At 39.1% G+C, this 18,407-nt stretch overlaps 1 long non-coding RNA gene across 1 annotated transcript; it reads left to right on the top strand.

Annotated features, from left to right (window-relative positions):
• Positions 1-7,965: 7,965 nt before the first annotated feature.
• Positions 7,966-9,964, top strand: LOC112185363. Its single transcript, XR_002930213.2, has 2 exons — positions 7,966-8,089; positions 9,718-9,964. It is a non-coding gene; the product is annotated as an uncharacterized LOC112185363 (long non-coding RNA).
• The last annotated feature ends 8,443 nt before the right edge of the window (positions 9,965-18,407 follow it).

Raw genomic sequence — 18,407 nt, 5'->3', positions numbered from 1 at the left:
CATCCGATTCGGTGATTATGGAAGTCGATGTGCCCTCTTTATTCATGTATTTCCCAACTATGGCCTGGGGTTGGAGTTTGAAAGATGTACGGAAGTATAATTCTTCAGGCACTCTCTCAAGATGTAATTTTGTTTTTGTACAATTTGGAGAAGGTCAGAAGGACCTTTGAATTTGGAATCTTAAGTCTGTGTTTATAAGCTAAGTTTGGAGACTAGCCATGATTCCATGAATCTGGAAAGCCAATTTTTATTTTTTTAGGGGTCGATGGTACTCCGATTGGAGTAGGTTGTTCTTGCAATCATATTTGGGATTCAATAATAATTTGGGTTAATGTTTTGGCATCATCTTTTTTCTCTCTTTGAATGAAAACAGAAAGAGTAAAAAGGAAGATGATGGAGGAAGAATATATATGCTTTGCAAGTAAACAGAAAAATTGAAGAAGTTGGTTGCCAAGGTAAGAATAATGTGTTCGAATATATATTATAAATCCTTATTTGTCTTTTCATATAAGCTGACAAAATCTAATAAAAATTGAAAAAAAGACGAAGGTCCAAATATTCAATTTGGAGGTCTAACTAGAACCTCGAACCTCCATTAGCCATATATACTCAGAACACGTTCTTTTTGTGATGACTAAAACTGTGACCTGATGTATTATTTCATTTAGAATAGAGAGAGGGTTCAAATTGTCTTGAAACAAAAATAGAGAATGAGAATAAAATATAAAAAAATAGCCAAAAAGATAACCATTTCACACAACATGATTTTCTGAAACGTTTTTAATAGTTAAAAATTAAAACTAAAACAGTGTACAATATATTAATATAATGGAAAAATGTCAATTTACCCAAATTTGAACTACACTAATCCCATTTACCCAAACATAACATCTTATAAGATTGCCCACTTATCCAACAAATTACATATTTTTGGCCCTAATACCCAATTAAGTTTTTTTTTTGAACAATTTTATCCTGTCTCCCTTTGTCACTTAGAGAGAGAGAGAGAGAGAGAGAGAGAGAGAGTTCACTGAACTCCAGTGACCGGCCACCGGAATCCTATCCCGGCAGCCGGTGTCCTGTTTTAATTTATTGCCCCCCAATAAATTGTTTATTACCTCCAATAATACCCAATAAACTATTTATTGCCCCCTAATAAAAGTCTCTGGCGACCTCTTTGTGAACTTCTGGCAACCCTTGGATCGGTGACCGGAGTTCGGCGTCCTATTTTATTGCCCCCAGTAATACCCAATAAACATGTTATTAATTGCCCCCCAATAAACTTTATAAATTTTTTTTTTTTGGGGGGGGGGGGGGATGGATAATAAAAGTCTCCCGCGACCTCTTTGGAAACCTCCGGCTACCGGTGATAGGATTTTGGCCGCCGATGACCGGATTTCGGTAAGATCTTCAATAATTTTTTAATTATTTAAAGGGAAAACTTGTCTTTTTACATTTAAATTGGGTAAGTAGGCACACAAATCTTTTGGTGGAGTAAATGAGTATTTATTAGGCCCAAATTAGGTAAATGGTCAAGAGCCCTAATATAATTGTACATTAATGGTAGACTAGCTCAATGTGGTCGTAAACTAGCTTGAAACCATGATCTTATATATATTAACAATTCGGTTCTCATATATGTTTTATTTCATCTACATGTAATATTTATCATTTACATATAATATTTAACATTTTTAAGATTCATATTACCATTTCGACAATTTATGTGGTAACTAGGAAAAAGTCATTATTAAGGTTTATATGGTTACCAACTTACCATTAAACTAAAGTAAGTTCTTGTTTGAGTAATTAAATTCTACGAGTGATAATTGTATGTTTATCATAAGTTAACATATTGTAAAATTTCTCACCGAGATAGTGAGTCTGAGCTGCTTTACCGACCATTTCACCAAATTATGGTTTTGTAAAACATTGTTGAACAAAGCCCAACTTCTTGTTCTTAGCTTTTATTCTCACTACACCATTTTCTTTGAAAGTTCCCTTTGACTCTCATTAAGGGCATGTTTACTTAGTTGGAAGGAAAGGGAATGATTACGGGGTAAAAATATTTCTGTGTTTACTAACACATAAAGGAATCGGAATGATTCCGGGTAAAAGAATTCCTGCGTTTACTAACACTGAAGGAATCGGAATGGATGTAGGTCCTACATTCTTATCAAGAATTCGATTACGAAGGGGGGAGATGGGTTTAGGAATCATTCCTCTGGAATCAATACCGATTCCTTTCTTCTCCTATTCTACTTATCTCCGATTCATGATTATTTTCCATTCCAAGTAAGTAAACGTGCCATAAATTCCCAAAGGCCCCTAAACATGCAGATAACGCGTGGTGGTAGGCTATATTTCCAACTAAAAAAAAACAACACAAAGCTGGCAAAGTTTGATGGCAACAGTTACTGATTTGTGTTGGCAACAAAAGATAACAGATATCCATTCCGATACTTGATTTATTGAAGATCCTGACAATTGCTAATGACCATGGACCCCAAATTCCAATGGAGGTCCCTAACATATAAATTTCCTAACAAAACTGTTCCTGTTCCAACTAAATCACCTAATTACATTAAGACATAGGGCTAGTTGAGATCCAAATTGTGATTCCCAATTGATAATGTCTCTCTAGGGTTGAACCCTATATGCACTTTGGTGTCCCTTATTGGATTAATCAGCATTGTGTGCACAAATGAATTCCAATGGAGGTCCCTAACCTATAACAAAGCAGCTCCAGTTCCAACTACATTATCCCCTCGTTTAGATTGCGAATTCTAGGCTTTGTGAAATTTTCCTTATATATGGATTCATTTTTTGTTCTTGTTTCGGAAAGTTAATCACTTATATATGGAAAACTCATACAACCAAACAAGGGCAAAGAAGATAGAGCTGAGATCGAACTATGATTTCGAATGTGACGATCTCTCTATAGGATTGAACCCTATATGTGCATTTTGGTGTCCCTTAGTTAATGACCATTTTGTGCAAAAATTAATGTAGGCGTAATATCGTAGCAATTAGCTTTCTGCAAATTAGGCCACCGATCATGTTGCATGCCATGCCATTCTGTCCTTCCAGTGTTTCTGAGTCAACTGGTTTTCATAACTACCCAATTAACTCCATCACATGCAACATTGACATGGCTTTGAGCCATAATGCCACCACCAGCTATTCTCTCAACTACCAGAACTCCAGAAGCCACCGATATTTAATAAACATGAATTTACTGTAATTTGTTTCTGTCTGTAAATATCTAGAGGTGGTGAGGCAGGCCCGGGCTTAAATATGTTAATTCTTACCCGCTTATTAGGAACTAGTGAAGGTGGTCTTCTAAAAAGAGTCTTCTTTTGTTTAACAAAAAAAATACAATATTTTTATTTTTTCTCAAAATGTGGCTCAATGGTTATTTAGGTAATCCAAGATTCATTTTTTTTTTATCATAGTTAATATGTATATATATACACACACACACACATACATAATACATACATACATACATATCCTATCTGGAGCGAGACCTCGCTATGAAATTAAAGTGTGAGGTTAGAGTTTAGGGTCATTTTTCAGTTTCATATTCACATCTCGACCGTTCAGTTTTTAGGTACTAATGTATAGATCATCTCTGCTAAATTTCAGCCAAATTAATGATCTTTAAGGTATCTAACTCGCTTAAACCAATGGACGAACTGAATCTGTCCAACCTGAACTGTACTAGCTTTAAGGCAGTTATCAATGCCTTAACTACCATCAATTTGGCTGATACCTTAAAAATCATCAATTTGGCTGAAATTTTGCAGAGATGATCTATACATTAGTAGCTAAAAACTGAACGGTTGAGATGTGGATATGAGACCGAAAAGTGACTCTAAACTCTAACCTCACACTTTAATTTCAGAGCAAGGCCTCGCTCTCGATAGGATTTGTATGTGTGTGTGTGTGTGTGTCTATATATATATATATATATATATATATATATATCTTGGAGTTAACTTAATATATACTAGCCTTCTTGCACGTGCCATGCACGTGTGGAAGGGCTGCGCTCGCGCGTTCGTTTAGTATTGTTGTTCATTATATATATATATATATATATATATATATATATATTCATACCTCCTTATTTAGTCTTTGGATCTCCTTTGATTTTTATAGAAAAAAGAGAAACACATTTTAAAAAATAGAAAAAATAGAAAATTATTAGCGCTTGATTGGGCGGGTTTAAAAGGCTTGGCCCAACAGGGTTTGGCCCTAACGGGCTCAAACAGGCCGGACTTCATATACGTGGCCCATACCCTACCCTATTTGATAAAGGGCAAGGTTCTAAAAATCGGCCTAGGCACTAGGCGCCTCCATGCCATTCCGCTTTTGGCCTAGTCGATCAAGCTAGGCGTCAGGCTGAAAATCGGCTGCCTAGTCGTCCTGGGCGGTCGGGGCCTAGGCGTTTCCTCCATTTCTTTGTTTTGTTTATAACCTTTCAAACCTTGAAAGTTAAAACCAAAATCGACGAAAACCACTCTAAATCGTCGTCTGGCCCGTCTCTCTTCTCTCTCCCTCTCTCCGGCATAGCTGCACAGGTCCTCTCTTCTCAGGCTCTTTTCGAGTCACCGGTGACGCCTTATGCCTGTGACTGTCTCTAATTTTCGAGTTGGGAGAGGGAGGGGGTGGAAGGGGGAAGAGGAGGAAAGTGAAGGTAATGGAAAAGAAGATGGGTTTCATTCTTCTCCATTTTTTGGTAGTGTGTACTGTGTAGAGAGAGAGAGAGACAGAGTTTAGGGAAGAAGAAGTGGGAGAGAGAGTTTATGCGCAGGTGGTTTGAGAGAGAGAGGAAGTGAGCAGTTTTGGTTGTGTGGCCACGTTAACATGATAAGGTTTGGGAATTGAGATAAGAGTAGGGCTGGGCACGGTCCCAGACCGGCACCGGTTTTACAGGGACTGGGACCGGGACCGGCAATGTCAATTCGGGCCGGTCTTGCAATTGTGGAAAACTGGGACCGGGCTAAACCCGGACCGACACTAGTTTTATAGGGACCGGGACCGGAACCGGGACCGAAAGTCAAGCTTCGGGCCGGGACCGTTGTTGCATATAACAGGGACCGAGATAAACCCGGACCGGGACAAAAACCGGCCCGTTTTTCGGGTTTTCGGTTCCAGTCAATCTTTGCAGCACTGCTGCATTTTGCTGCTTGACCTGCTTCTGTTTAAAGAGTATAAAGAGTAATGGTGAAAATAAAACCAATAAACCATTCTGCAAAGTGCAATCTGCACTAGCAGCAAGGCTGCAAATAAATCCATCTTGCAAATAACCATTCAATGATTTCAATCAACACAGTTACACAGCAAATTCACCAACACATATTGTCTTAACAACATAACAAATTAAAAACCAAAACAATGTTCAACAAGACAACAAGTGAACAACCAAACTTCCATCAGTTCCATGCTGCCATGCTCAATTCCATGCAGCTGTTCCTCCGTCTTCAAATTTTTTTCCCTACACATTTCAGTTTAAAAAGACATTGTATTACACATTTATACATTACATAGTTATACATTTATACCACAAACACCAAATTTTGTTGACAGGTCATACAACCTAGCTGCAGATTGATACTCCCTGCAGATTGATACCTGTTTAATTATTATTCCTTAACTTACATAAAATATGCAGAATGACAATATTAAAATTTCCTTTCTATTATCCTATGAATGGTACCAAAATACATTCGATACATATATCAATACAACCATAAAGTTTTACTAGATCTCTGGTCACACAAAGATGTAATTCTCAAAAGATAAAATCTAAGAAAACCAGCATTAGAGTAATCCTATTAAAAAAATCCTTGAAGACCAATTCAAAACAGCTTTTCGGTGGACCTCTAACATGCAAACCAAAAAGGAATCTCAAGTCTGCTAAACTTGAAAAGTTGGTGGCAAAGAATCTCTCAGCTGCACACTTGATATGCTTCCTTGAATCCTCCCCCCGACGTGTCTTTCATCCAAAGACACCACCATCTCTATCAACCTGCAACATCAGAATAGAACTGAATAAAACCTTAAATTTGCACAGTTCACGCACTCAACAAGAAAATTGAAGGGCAAAAAAAACAAAAAAAACAATGGATCATCATATTAACAAATAGAAAGACAGAACCAAACCAATTAACTAAAACAAAACCAAACCAATTCCCACAAACACCAATTTTCCATTGAATATATAACCAAGTACTACTGCAGCGGGCAACAGAAGTAATGTTGGTAGCTGTGTTCATGTGAGACAAATAATGTTAAGAAAGCCATAAAAGGAACGAAGAAAGCACAACTGTGAGCTGTGTAATGCACATAAGGTATACGAGTGCAAAAAGAATAGTAGTCTTTTTCTGCATTTTGAATTGGGTTAACCTAAAACGCACCCACTACCCAGTACTGGAATTCAGGAAATATATGAATTTAGATCCACCACTTTTCTTAATCTAGCACTCTTTGCTGGTGGTCATTTTGAGTTTAGATCCACCACTACCAAAAGAAACGTAGACAAAACATGAATGAAAATAAAGTACGACTGCAGTTTTAACGTACCAGTGCCGTCGCTTTGATGACAGTATCACAGCTATGGCCAGCTATTAATGTTCAACAAACCCACATGCAACCACAAACCACCAGATCTGCCCGTGAAGGCTGAAACCAAATCCCACAAATCAAACTCATTTCTGCACCAAAATCCACTCCAAAACCAGAAATCCACCAAAACATAAAAGAATCGAAGAGAAGAGAAGAAGAAGCAGTAGTACCTGGAGAGGAGATTGGACTTGCCAACGCCGGAGTCGCCAATCAAGACCACCTTGGGGTACCTTGGAGGCTGGGACAGAGACGCAAGAGACCGATTGTGACTTGTGAGAGTTGAGAGGCAGAGCCGCAGAGGTGAGGACTGAGGAAGACCAATTGTGACTTTGTGAGAGGCGGAGTCGCAGAGAGCCAGAGAGTTGAGGGAGGAAGTGAGGAAGTGAGGAAAATTAGGTTAGTTTACTTAACTTAATAATCACATGTGGTCATGTCCATACTAACACAATGGACTTCCAATAATTGGAAGACACGTATACAAGCTCGGTTTTTTCGGTCCTTGCAGTCACCGCAAGTCAAGAACCGGACCGGACCGGCACATTGAGTACAGGGACCGAACCGGCCAAGCAGTCAAGCAAATCAAGAACCGGGACCGGACCGCCACGCTGAGTATAGGGACCGAACCGGCCCGAAAACACTTAATTTCCTTCTAAAACCCGGCCCGAACCGGCCGGTCCGGATCGGTCCCTTCCGGTCTTTCGGTCTTTCGGTCATTTTTGCCCACCCCTAGATAAGAGCACGTGAACAATTTAAAATAGTTGGTTTTAGTGTTTGCATATATTACTCAATCAAATTATTAAGTGATTTTAGTATTTGAATATCATTATCCAATGAAAAATATCAAGAGTTATGTGAACAATTTAATCCATTTGTATTTAGTGTAAAAAATAATAATAAAAAAAAAAAACGCCTAGTCCCCTCCTAGGCCCCTGGGTGCTAGGCCTCGGAATACCGCCCGACTAGCGCCTAGCATTTTTTAGAACCTTGATAAAGGGTCAAGCCGGCTCGTCCTAATGCATGGGATGGGCTGGGTGGCTTACTCTGCATTTGGGGGGCTTTTTAGCTCCCCTGCTTATAATTAGAAGACCCTTAAGTGTTTGGTAAGCCAACTTCTCATCAGCTTTCTCCAGAAGTTGCTGTGGCTTCCGTCGGAAAGCAGAAGCGGCTTCCCCCTTGCTTTTAACAGCCAGAATTCAGGAAATCACTGTGGCACTGGTTACTGTAGATTAATGAAATTTTGATAATACCGGTCTCTATCCTCCTTTGGTTGAGGCAATTACTTGATTGCCATGAAACCCCGCTTGATAGATGATGCCGCAGTAATCTCTCTCCCTCTCATCACAGATGCCCCATCAATTTCTCTTCCTCTGACGCCGCCTCATCTAGCCTTTCATCACGATTTTGGGTTGGAAATCGAAGCCTCACTCAAGCAAGGCTGCTTGGCGATTTGATTCAGGTTAGTTTTTATATCTATTTCAGTTTCAAATTTCTATGATTTTGATGAAGGCCTATGATTTGGGTACTGCCAGCCTCCTTGTATCATTTGATATCAGTGGGTTGAGTTCGATTTTGTTTAATTTGGTGAATTTTCTGGACCCTTTTCACTTGTGTTGATTGGTGTTGATCCCCTTTTGTTTCTACTTCTAGCACAGACACAAAAGACTGTTGTGATGCTTTTAAATGTTTGAGATGTTGATATTCTGCAATTGGTATAGACCCATGTAAGTAAATATTTAAGTTGGAACTATGATTTTGGAACTAAGTTGTGTTAATTTTGGGAACTGTTGCCTTCTGGTTTTGGATACTGATCTCAACATCAGGGTTATGCAACAGTTATAGATTGGGATTATACACTCTGTGATGCAAGATTAGATTCAGCTATATAGATTGGAATTTACTCTCTGTTCTCACTCTCTGTACTGGTTGCTTCTTGTTTTTATTTCACTTGATTAGATAGAGTTATAGATTGATGATAATTTACACTCTCTGTGTTGCAAGATTAGGATTTGCTCCTGCTAGTTACTTTGTTTGTTGGCCGCCAGTGGGATTTTACCTTTTAATATGCTAGTCTAACATGTATGTATATGATAATATGAAGAAACACCCAGAGTGTTTTAATAACAATAGTACCCGTAAGGGGTAGACTCCATTTAATAATAATAGTTTTTGAAATATTTGATTCTACAAAAAAAATGAATTTTATACTACATATATAAATTCTAGAACGTAAATAGCTATGTAACATGTATGGTTATGCTTGTTCCTTCATTATGCAGTTCCGGTTTTGCTTGTTCCTTCATTCTCTTCTGTCTATTCCCCCCTGTACACCATCACAGATTCACAGGTCAGGATGTCATCCATTTTGCTAAAAATATCTGGGATAATACATTTAAAATATCATTGGGTACCCTTTCCTCAACTCTCTCAAGGATAAATTTGTTTAAAATACGTTTAATATTTTTCTGCTGGCGCTTATTAATCTCAGTATGGAAGTTCTGGCAAGTATATGTTAGGAAAGCCTGGTTAAATGAATGACACAGGTTTCAAGCAGGTTGTGTGGAAGTTGAATCCGTTTCTGTATATGTTGCTGTCACTGCACTACTATTAATTGCTCGTTTCTGGTGTTAAAAAGGTTTTCTGGATGTCATCATTCAAGGCAGTGATTAAACTTAGAAATTAATAAAATTATTTTATAGGGAAAGTGATATTCAGAATCTCATCATATATTCATATCTCACTGCTCCGTGGGAACATGTCCATGTGTTTTTCAACTTTTTGGTTACATACTTTGTATAGCTAGAGCATCTCTATATGCTTGTATTCCTTTCAAATATGCTTCCTGGTTTGAAGAATGTAGATATGGTATCCTTTCACATGTTACAGTTTTTACTCTGTCTTTGGAGATTTCAAATGGATAATATCAAGGGAGCTCCATCACATAATTTTGTAACATATTTTGTGTGGATAAGTGATTTGATACATGGGTATGCTTGTTGCCATCCCCTGCTTTTATTTTTCATCGTTATCCTTCATTTTCCTTTGTTTTATACTAAAAGTCTCTTGGTTTCTTTTCCTACTGGATAGGTGACCTTGGAGTTCTTGGAACTGGAATACCAATAGGAAAACTTGATATGTATGTTGCTGCAACTGGTATTAATTCAGAGTCATTGGGAGATCAAGCGGAATACCAAGCAACACAGCAAGTTATATTATCTTTCATCATGTAAAACTTAGCTAGGAAACTTGAAAATTGAAATGTATGAATGCGATAATAATGTTCCTTAAATTCAGTATTTGATAAATTGATGTATCACAAGGCTTTTGGTACAAATATTGATCATGGTTTGCATTCAATTTTATTTTCAATTGATTATTATTGTGCATTAGGTAAAATGAATTAAAAAGTTAGAATTCGGTTATCTAATATTAATCATATGGTCACTGTGATTTATAAAAATTAAAAATTAACAAAAATTTATCACACCATAATAAAGATTAAAATGATAACAAGAGCATTTGAACAACATTGTATTACCAAACAATCAAGGCATAAGAGATTATGTCCAATTTGGTCATTCCACAAACAAAAAACACAAGCCAGTTTAAGTTTACCAAACACTTTAAGACACTGCTTTTGTCACTGACAGCACTTATAAAAAGCCAGTTTACCAAACACTCAGCTGTTTTGCTTTTCAGCCACTTATTATCAGAAATAAGCAGAAACCAGCTTTTCTGAGAAGCACAACCATACCAAACATAGCCTTAGGGTCGAATGATTACCCCTGATTTTGAATTGTGTCTATAGAATATCTGTTGGGGTTTGCAATTGTCCTTAAAAAAAATTTCTTAGAGGGGTTGAGATTCCAAATACTAGGTTTTGAGGGATTGAGCTTTCAGATATTGGGTTTTTAGGATTGCAATTTCGATCACTGGGTTGCTGTTATATATGTTCGAGAATAGTTGCCCCTACTGCTAGACTTGAAGAAATTTATTTTTTGGTTATATTTTTTATTTTTCTTTTTGTTTAAATTTGGACTTTGTTTACTAACGTAATAATGGGAGATACAATACAACCATAGTTAGTAAAAAACGGGACGCGTATAATTCAGCAAAAAAACGTACGTGTATTATTCGGTTTACCTAGTCTAACGATACGGTCAAATATTCGGTCAAAAAATACAATACAGCAAATTTATAAGTTTGAATTATACGTGTATAATTCGGCAAGTAGTAGAAAAAACGGGTTCAAAAATACGGATATATAAAACACTATTTTTGTAAGAAAATTACTAATAATCTACTCTAAACTCTTACTTTTATTTTATATCATTTATGTCTTTATGATATGTGATAAAACATGAAAAAAAGGATATGGCACCCAAGTAAAATATAATCAGGCGCTTGAATTACAATACACTATACATAAGTTTTTCTTCAATTATACGCGTACTGAAGTTTTATACATTTTTTAATTAACTAGTGCTTTAATATTTTTTTCAAATTCCAAGTATTTTTACTCTGTATAAAACGGATACATGTATAAAATGTGTTTTAAAAGATCAAACTCAATAATATGCAAAAAAAAACCGAGTCTACAATTTCAATATGCCGTACTGAAGTTTTTTCAATTATACGGGTACTGAAATTTTATACGCATTTAATACGCGTATTAACTAACTATAAATTACTTTCTTGTTGAACCGCTCCTTCGGCCGACGTCAATTCGTTCAGATTAGGGGTTTGCGGTGGCGGGTGGTCAGGTGAGGAAGGAGGAGATCAAGGCAGTTGTCGGGTTCTGGCTTAATCCTCTATGGCCTGGTCTGCTGAGTGGGTTGGTTCTGCGAGTGTGGAGGCTGCTGGGTAGCGTAATGGCGGCATGGCGTAGTTCGGATAAGAGACTATTGGATCTCATCTCGGTGGTGTTCTATCTAGGATGGTTGGTGGCGCAATCTGATTGGGATCATGGATCTGATCGATCTGGGAAGGTTCTGATCTGAGCAGATATAGGGGCGATCTAGTTATGATTTGATGTGGCCATGGTGGTATAAACTTGCGTGGTTGTCATGGCGGCCTGATCTGGCAGGGCGAGGCAGTCGGCGGTCCGTCGGTCGTCGGGGGTTTGGGTCAGGCTTGGCTTGGCTGGCTGTTGGAGTCTCCTTTGTTTCCTTGACTGAGGCTTGGGCTTGGGCGCTCTTTTTGGGCCCAACCTTAGCTAATTTTTTAATTTCTGTTGGTAGTTTTGTTTTTAATAATTGGTTAGTTTGGTCTCGATTTTGGCGTGTAGCAACTCCAACAGTTTACCTATAATTTCTGTATTATAGGGAATCAAACACTACAGGAAAAAAGATCATTTACGACGTGCAAAGCACGCCGCCGTAAATGATTTTTTACGACGTATTTTGAAATCCAACAACACGCCCTTATAGACCACGTTGTAAAACTGAACTCAATTTTTCAATTTTACGGCGTGCATTGTACTCTTTTGCACGCCGTAAAATTTTCATTCACGATGTGCTTTGCACGCCGTAAATTTGTTTTGCAAAATAAAAAAAATAAAAAATCAATTAATTTCCAGTTGTTCCCGGGTCATCCCAACCTTGCAGCCATTAGCCATATCATGTTCAAACACTTATCGAAACAAAATAGAAGTACAAGATACCAAATGTAAAAGCTGGGGCTAGTGGTGGTTGGAGTGTCGAAGCAACAAGAGGTTCTGGTCTGGCTTCATATGCATCTCCAAAAATATCTCTTGATTCCACTAACCTAATCATGAAAATGATGCCAACATATAAAAATATGTTTAGGGTCTGATGCATAGTTGCTGGTAACTTGCGACAAATATAGGCATACAGATGAAAGCCGTTGCAACTTACTTCACAAGGTCTGATACTTGGGCGATGAATGCTGAGATTGATGATGCATCTGGAATATTGTTCAAAACCTTTTAAGCAGACATCTTCAGACTTGGTGCTATTTATGGGTGCAGAATTTGAAGGTTTCTCAGCGGTGACCTTCAATTCAAAAGTTGGACCAGAAAAAGAAATTTCAATTCAAAACGTAATTTATCACCATCAGAGGGAAACGTAATTTATGTCATAGAGGTAGTATTATTTACCTGTATACAATTACCTCAAATTAAGTCTGAATTACCTCACATGCCACACAGCAGTAAGCCATAAACATCTGATTCCCTTTAAAGCATAGCCAATTAGTGATGTCTTTCACACCTTTGTAACTACCCTTGCCTAACAGGAAAGTACTTCAAAGAAACATATTGAAGAGTTGGCATAATAAAATTTGTCGAGAATTCAATAACCAAAATCATCCACTCAATTATAGTAAAAGAATCGTGGAAATTAACCTGTACATCTGCATCCAGTGGCTGCCAATATCTCAGGCAAGCAATGAGAGGAAAATCAAGCCAGGCCTGCAGTGAAAGCGCACCAGAAACTAAGATAAAGATGCATATATGATCACAGCAACATATAAATAAAATGTCTTACCGATATACTTGTGAAAGAATTACCAAAAGACATGCAGTGCTTATCCTGGAATAAAAATCATAAGAATCCAAATTGCAAATGTAGAATACAAAACCATCTGAGTGTGGAGTTGTATATGATCAATTACAAATTAATGTATATAGAAGATAATTTAGCTCATGTCTGTAAACGTGCTCTCACAAGATGAGAACAAACCTCATTCAACATCCTGTGCAATTCATCCCTTGCCTCAACAACACGATCTCTGTCATTGCTGTCTACAACAAAGATAAGACCCTGTTCTGGAAGTAATAAAGTATAACACAGAGGTAATGGTAATAAAGTAGTTGTTCCAACTTGACAGTGGAAATTTAACAGCCATTATTGGAAATTTATGACATGGAGCTGGTACTGTTTAAAAGCTGAAATACCTTGTACTGTTTCATTAGAATCATTACTGGTGTAAGATAATGTCTTTCTATACAACAGCCATTACCGTGGAGGTGAACCAGAAAACAAGGTAGAACTTCAAAGAATAAAAGTATTGCACATACCGATAAGCTGCTTCATTTTCAAAATTGTCATTCAAACTATTGTTCTTTATACAAATTGAACAATGCGATGATGAGCATAATCCCAACGCTGTTGCTGGCAGTCCATCAAGAACCAGGCTGACCTAGAGAAGCTGTCAGAAAAATGGAGGCAACTTCACCTATGTTCGATGAAATCAAGTACCTGCATTTTCGAAAGGGAATTAAAGAAGACAATAGTAACAGCAGTTTCAGAGAATCAATGATACTAACTTGATGCCAGCTCAAATAAGATTGGACATAACGAAAATTAAGCGACACTATAACATATAAAGGTTAAGGATTCTATGAGAAGATGATGATGAAATTATAAAGAACTTGTATATAAGCACATAAGGAAACAAGATGTCGAACAGTTCACTAAAATGAACAATCATGACCACTTCACAAGTAAATAAATATACCGACCACACAAGAATAAACTGACTGTTTTGGATGTATGGTAAATCCCAAAATCCAACCAAACATGCTAAAATGCTAGTCTAAAAGCATACCAGCAATGGACCAGTTTATAATCTGGGGCCAGACATGCAGTTCTTGGTTCTGAGTAAAATGTCTCCACTATGTAGCCAACGATCTTTATCAATTGTTGACATCCTTGCATTATTAAAGTAACCTACAATGTCAATGGCGAACAAATGTATATGATTCCCGTATCAACACAAATCATAATATAATTATATCAAGGCCATAACTTCATTCTAATTCAGGATCATATGGGGATTTGCATCACGGGATGCCTATAATAGAAAACTTATCCAATCTTCAACCAGATAAACAACCAAAAGGTAAAAAAGAAAAAAAAAAAAAAACAATAGTTGTATTAACATTTAAACTGAGAGTACAAGAAGTATAACAGCAATTCTAACATCAGCTACAGGCCTAATTCCCATCGCAGAAACTACAGAAATTACCAAGCCAAACCTTATGGCATAATTCTAACATCCTTGCATTATTAAAGAAATAAGAAATCAAAGAGTAGATATTTCTATACATTAACCATCTTTTCCAGTAAAGAATTTCTATAAATTCCAAATGTAGATATTTGGTTCTGTATACATGGAATTTGCACAATGTTTTCTTAAATTTGGATTCAGAAATACCTTGTAAGCTTCATAATCAAAAAGCTGAACAGCACTATAAGGGATAATCGATACCACTTAACCAGAAAAGAACTTTCAATTATAATGCAATTGAAGAGAGCTTCGTAGCCTGGGAAAGTAAATTTTGATACACACCATAACATACCTCAGCGAAACCAATAGCCTTCTTAGCATTTGCTTGCCCAAATCGCACCCCACGAGTCTGCAAACATTTCAACGTATTTTAGACAAGAAACCAAGTTAACCAACCATTATTTCCATCACACTTCACAAAAAACTCAATATGCTCATCATTTCAAATGCAAACAACAAAGTCTAACCATTCAGATTTGGCTTGCCGTGCATCAAGTGGTAAACAATGACCAAGCAATTGCCGGACGGCGACCGCCTCGGAGGTGCTTTGATCGGCCGGACCACCTAATCCACAATAAGCACCTCTAAACAATAATCTCCAAACGGAAACATATTCAATTTTGAAACGAAACACTAGAAATTACCGAGGACGCGGACAATCTAGGCGGTGATTCCTCCGTCGTCGGAAACAGGAAGCACGTGAGCGACGCGAATGGTTAAATTCTCGAGCTCCTAGCCTCGACGACGCCGTTGAAGGCGGTCCCGCCGAAGAAGACGAGGATGGAAGGCTGGCGGCGGCGGAGGAGGAGCAGCGGCCATGGTTAGGGTTCAGACTATCGCTGAGCTTTTGAGAGGAGAGGGAGAGGGAGAGGGAGAGAGTGAGGAGATTTTGAGAGGGGAGGAAGTGAGGAGAGTTTGACCATTCTGTTTTTTTTTTTTTTTCCATTCGTGAGGGCAGTATATTTCGCCAAAACTTTTGGTGCATTTCGCACAAACCATGGCGCACCACCAGAGCACGCCGTGAATTTAAACAAAGTCGTACCTTTAATGGCGTGCATATATTGCACGTCGTAAAAAATGTCGTCAAAACGGATCATTCACAGCGTTCTTTTATTATACATCGTAAATAATACTCATTCACGACGCACATTTAATGCACGCCGTAAATCTCGCGTCGTAAATGATTACTTTTCTTGTAGTGAAAAGTCAAATCTTTAGCCTCTTTTTCTTCTCCAACTCTAACAGATTCCCTATTTTACAACAATCTCTAAAATCTCCATATTTTTCCTTAAATTTTTAGAGTTTGCTGTAAATATAGGGAATTTGATTTTTTATTTCCTCACTTTCCCTAAAATAGGGATAGTTATAGGGAATCTGTTGGAGCAAAAGAGACTTATTTTTCCCTAAACTAGAGAAAAATCAACATATAGGGAATCTGTTGGAGTTGCTCAATAAGTCTCTGCAGGTACTTTGCAGGGCTAGTCGGGCAATGGCGGAGCTATGTGAGGACCTACTGACCCAGTCAAGTCCTGGACCTTGCGTTTTAAGTTGATTGAACAACTCATTAGCCGTATTATTGCTGACAAAATTGGTCCTATTACAATTCCTGGAAATTGTGGAAATTTAACCAACTCTACAGCTAGGTTTATTTACATTAGTTCTGTTTGAGCCCAAAAGTATTTTTGGCAAGATCGTTTAGTGGGTTTAAGCCAGCGGGCCGATACCTGCGGCCCAAAAATAAGCCTACTTGGGTTTGGGGTATACCTTCGCCCATTCTGTAGTCCATAAGGAGAACGAAACCTTATTGGAATCGAGTAGCAGAGATCGAATAGGAAACTTCAATCTATAATCCTTCTAAGGCAAGGAGCAGTCAAAACCCTAGGGTATAAATACAGGGTTAAGCGGCAGAATTAAGGACCTCTCTCTCAAATCAATCAATCCAAGCGATTACAAAGCCTCCCTGGAGCAAACCTTCAACCTTGTTGAAACCCGGCGACCGTACTCTCAGTCCTAGTCTCTCAGAGCCGACTGTTAGTGCAACTGCCACACAGATACTACCAGCGAAGCAAGGGTAACGCCCTCGCAACCCAGCGAAGCTAAAGATGCTCTTTAGCAAACCCCGGCCGTGCTTTCTCAGAACTTCCCAGTGATTGCTCTGCTCAACCTACAACGTTGAGTATCGATTTGGTGACCGAAAAGATCACACCCGAAGTCCTTATCCGTAAGGAAAAGTCCTTTCCCGAAAGGCTAGAGAAGAACCTTGTGGTGAGGTTGGTGCTCTCCTCATCCACAGTGCTTGAAGAAGAAGTCAGGTCAAGGGACTACCCCGACAACTGCACCCCGCGGTGCTGGCACGCCTGCGCAATCACACGCTCAAAAGAGACAATTTGCACACCAACTGGTTTTGGAGCCAAACATTTTGGCACTCCCAGTGGGACCCGCAATAGTGTGTCTTCGTGAACGCAGCCATTGGGAAGTCTAGCGATAACCCTTACCAAAAGGCTTACGCTAACTGCTCAAAGCATAAGACCTCCAGTTACAGACCGCATTCTCGCGCGGACTGTCGTGGTCTTTCTGAAGAACAAGTAACGCAAAGATTCTCTCGTTAGCTCCAATCACCCGATATGTCAACTGGACAAGATGAGAATCACCCGACCACTATTGAGGGTCAGAGTGTCGATGTTAATCAGGCCAACGAGCTTGTTATATATCCCCACCACTGTCAACACTACAGTGGGGAGTGGAGAAAGAGAGGCTTTCGTTCCGAAGCCTATTCCGGAAGGAGCGACCTCCGAGGTCAGGTTGGCAATCATCATGGAGAATATCGAAAACCATCGCAAGAAGATGGACGCTGATTTTGCCAGAGAAACCGCAAAGACAGATAAGCTCATACGTGAACTTGATCAGCGCATGACCCGACATGCAGAGGATACAAGACAGCAGATTGCACAATCAGAAAGTGCTGTAAAGGCACATGCAGCAGGTATCGCTAGCGAGCAAGATCAGTGTCAAAAAGAGATCTTGGAGGCTATCGCGAACCAAACCAAATAGACCGCGTCAGACATGGCAGGTCTTCGCAAGGATGGGGCTAACCTAGCAACCGAGGTGGCTATGCAGAGAGCAGAATTGAACCAAGCAAGAGAAGTGTTGAACAAAGCTTTAGGGGATCCTAATGCTATCCTTGGCTCTCTTGGCCAACCATCCAATTCAGGCAAGTACGTGCCGCCAAATCAACGCGAGAAGACTAACAACAATACTATCTCTTCCTCAGCTACTGTTGCTGCTACACCGCTGAAGAATAAAGAGCAAGCGTTGGTTATCAGTGGCAGCAAGGAAAAGACTGCCTCGTCAGGCGGACAAGCCACCAGACAGAAGCATCAGGCCTCGAAAGGCGCAGGAACTTCATCTGACCCCTCTACGTTCGTTCAATACGACAGCGATGGGACAGAAATGGTATATCAGGAGCTGCCAGGAAGTTATTACTGGCTTGACCAGACCGGCACCCCGATCAAGATAACAGCCCTGTCAAAGGAAGAGATTAAGCCAACGGTGACTCTTCAGCAACAGGCTACTACCCGCGTTATACACGTCGGAGAGGGGACGGCGACCGTGAATCAAATGATACCTGTGCAGGCTGCTCGCCAGACGGTGGCGACACCACCTCCTCCTCTGGGCCCAGATTATGTGAGACGCGATGAAGTAGAGGAGATGATCTGATTGGCTAACCCTAGGGCCCAGCCAGATGG

Source organism: Rosa chinensis, chromosome 2 (genome assembly GCF_002994745.2).
Source record: "Rosa chinensis cultivar Old Blush chromosome 2, RchiOBHm-V2, whole genome shotgun sequence".
Classification (NCBI taxonomy): Eukaryota; Viridiplantae; Streptophyta; class Magnoliopsida; order Rosales; family Rosaceae; genus Rosa; species Rosa chinensis.
This window is presented reverse-complemented; position numbering and strand designations above follow the sequence as displayed.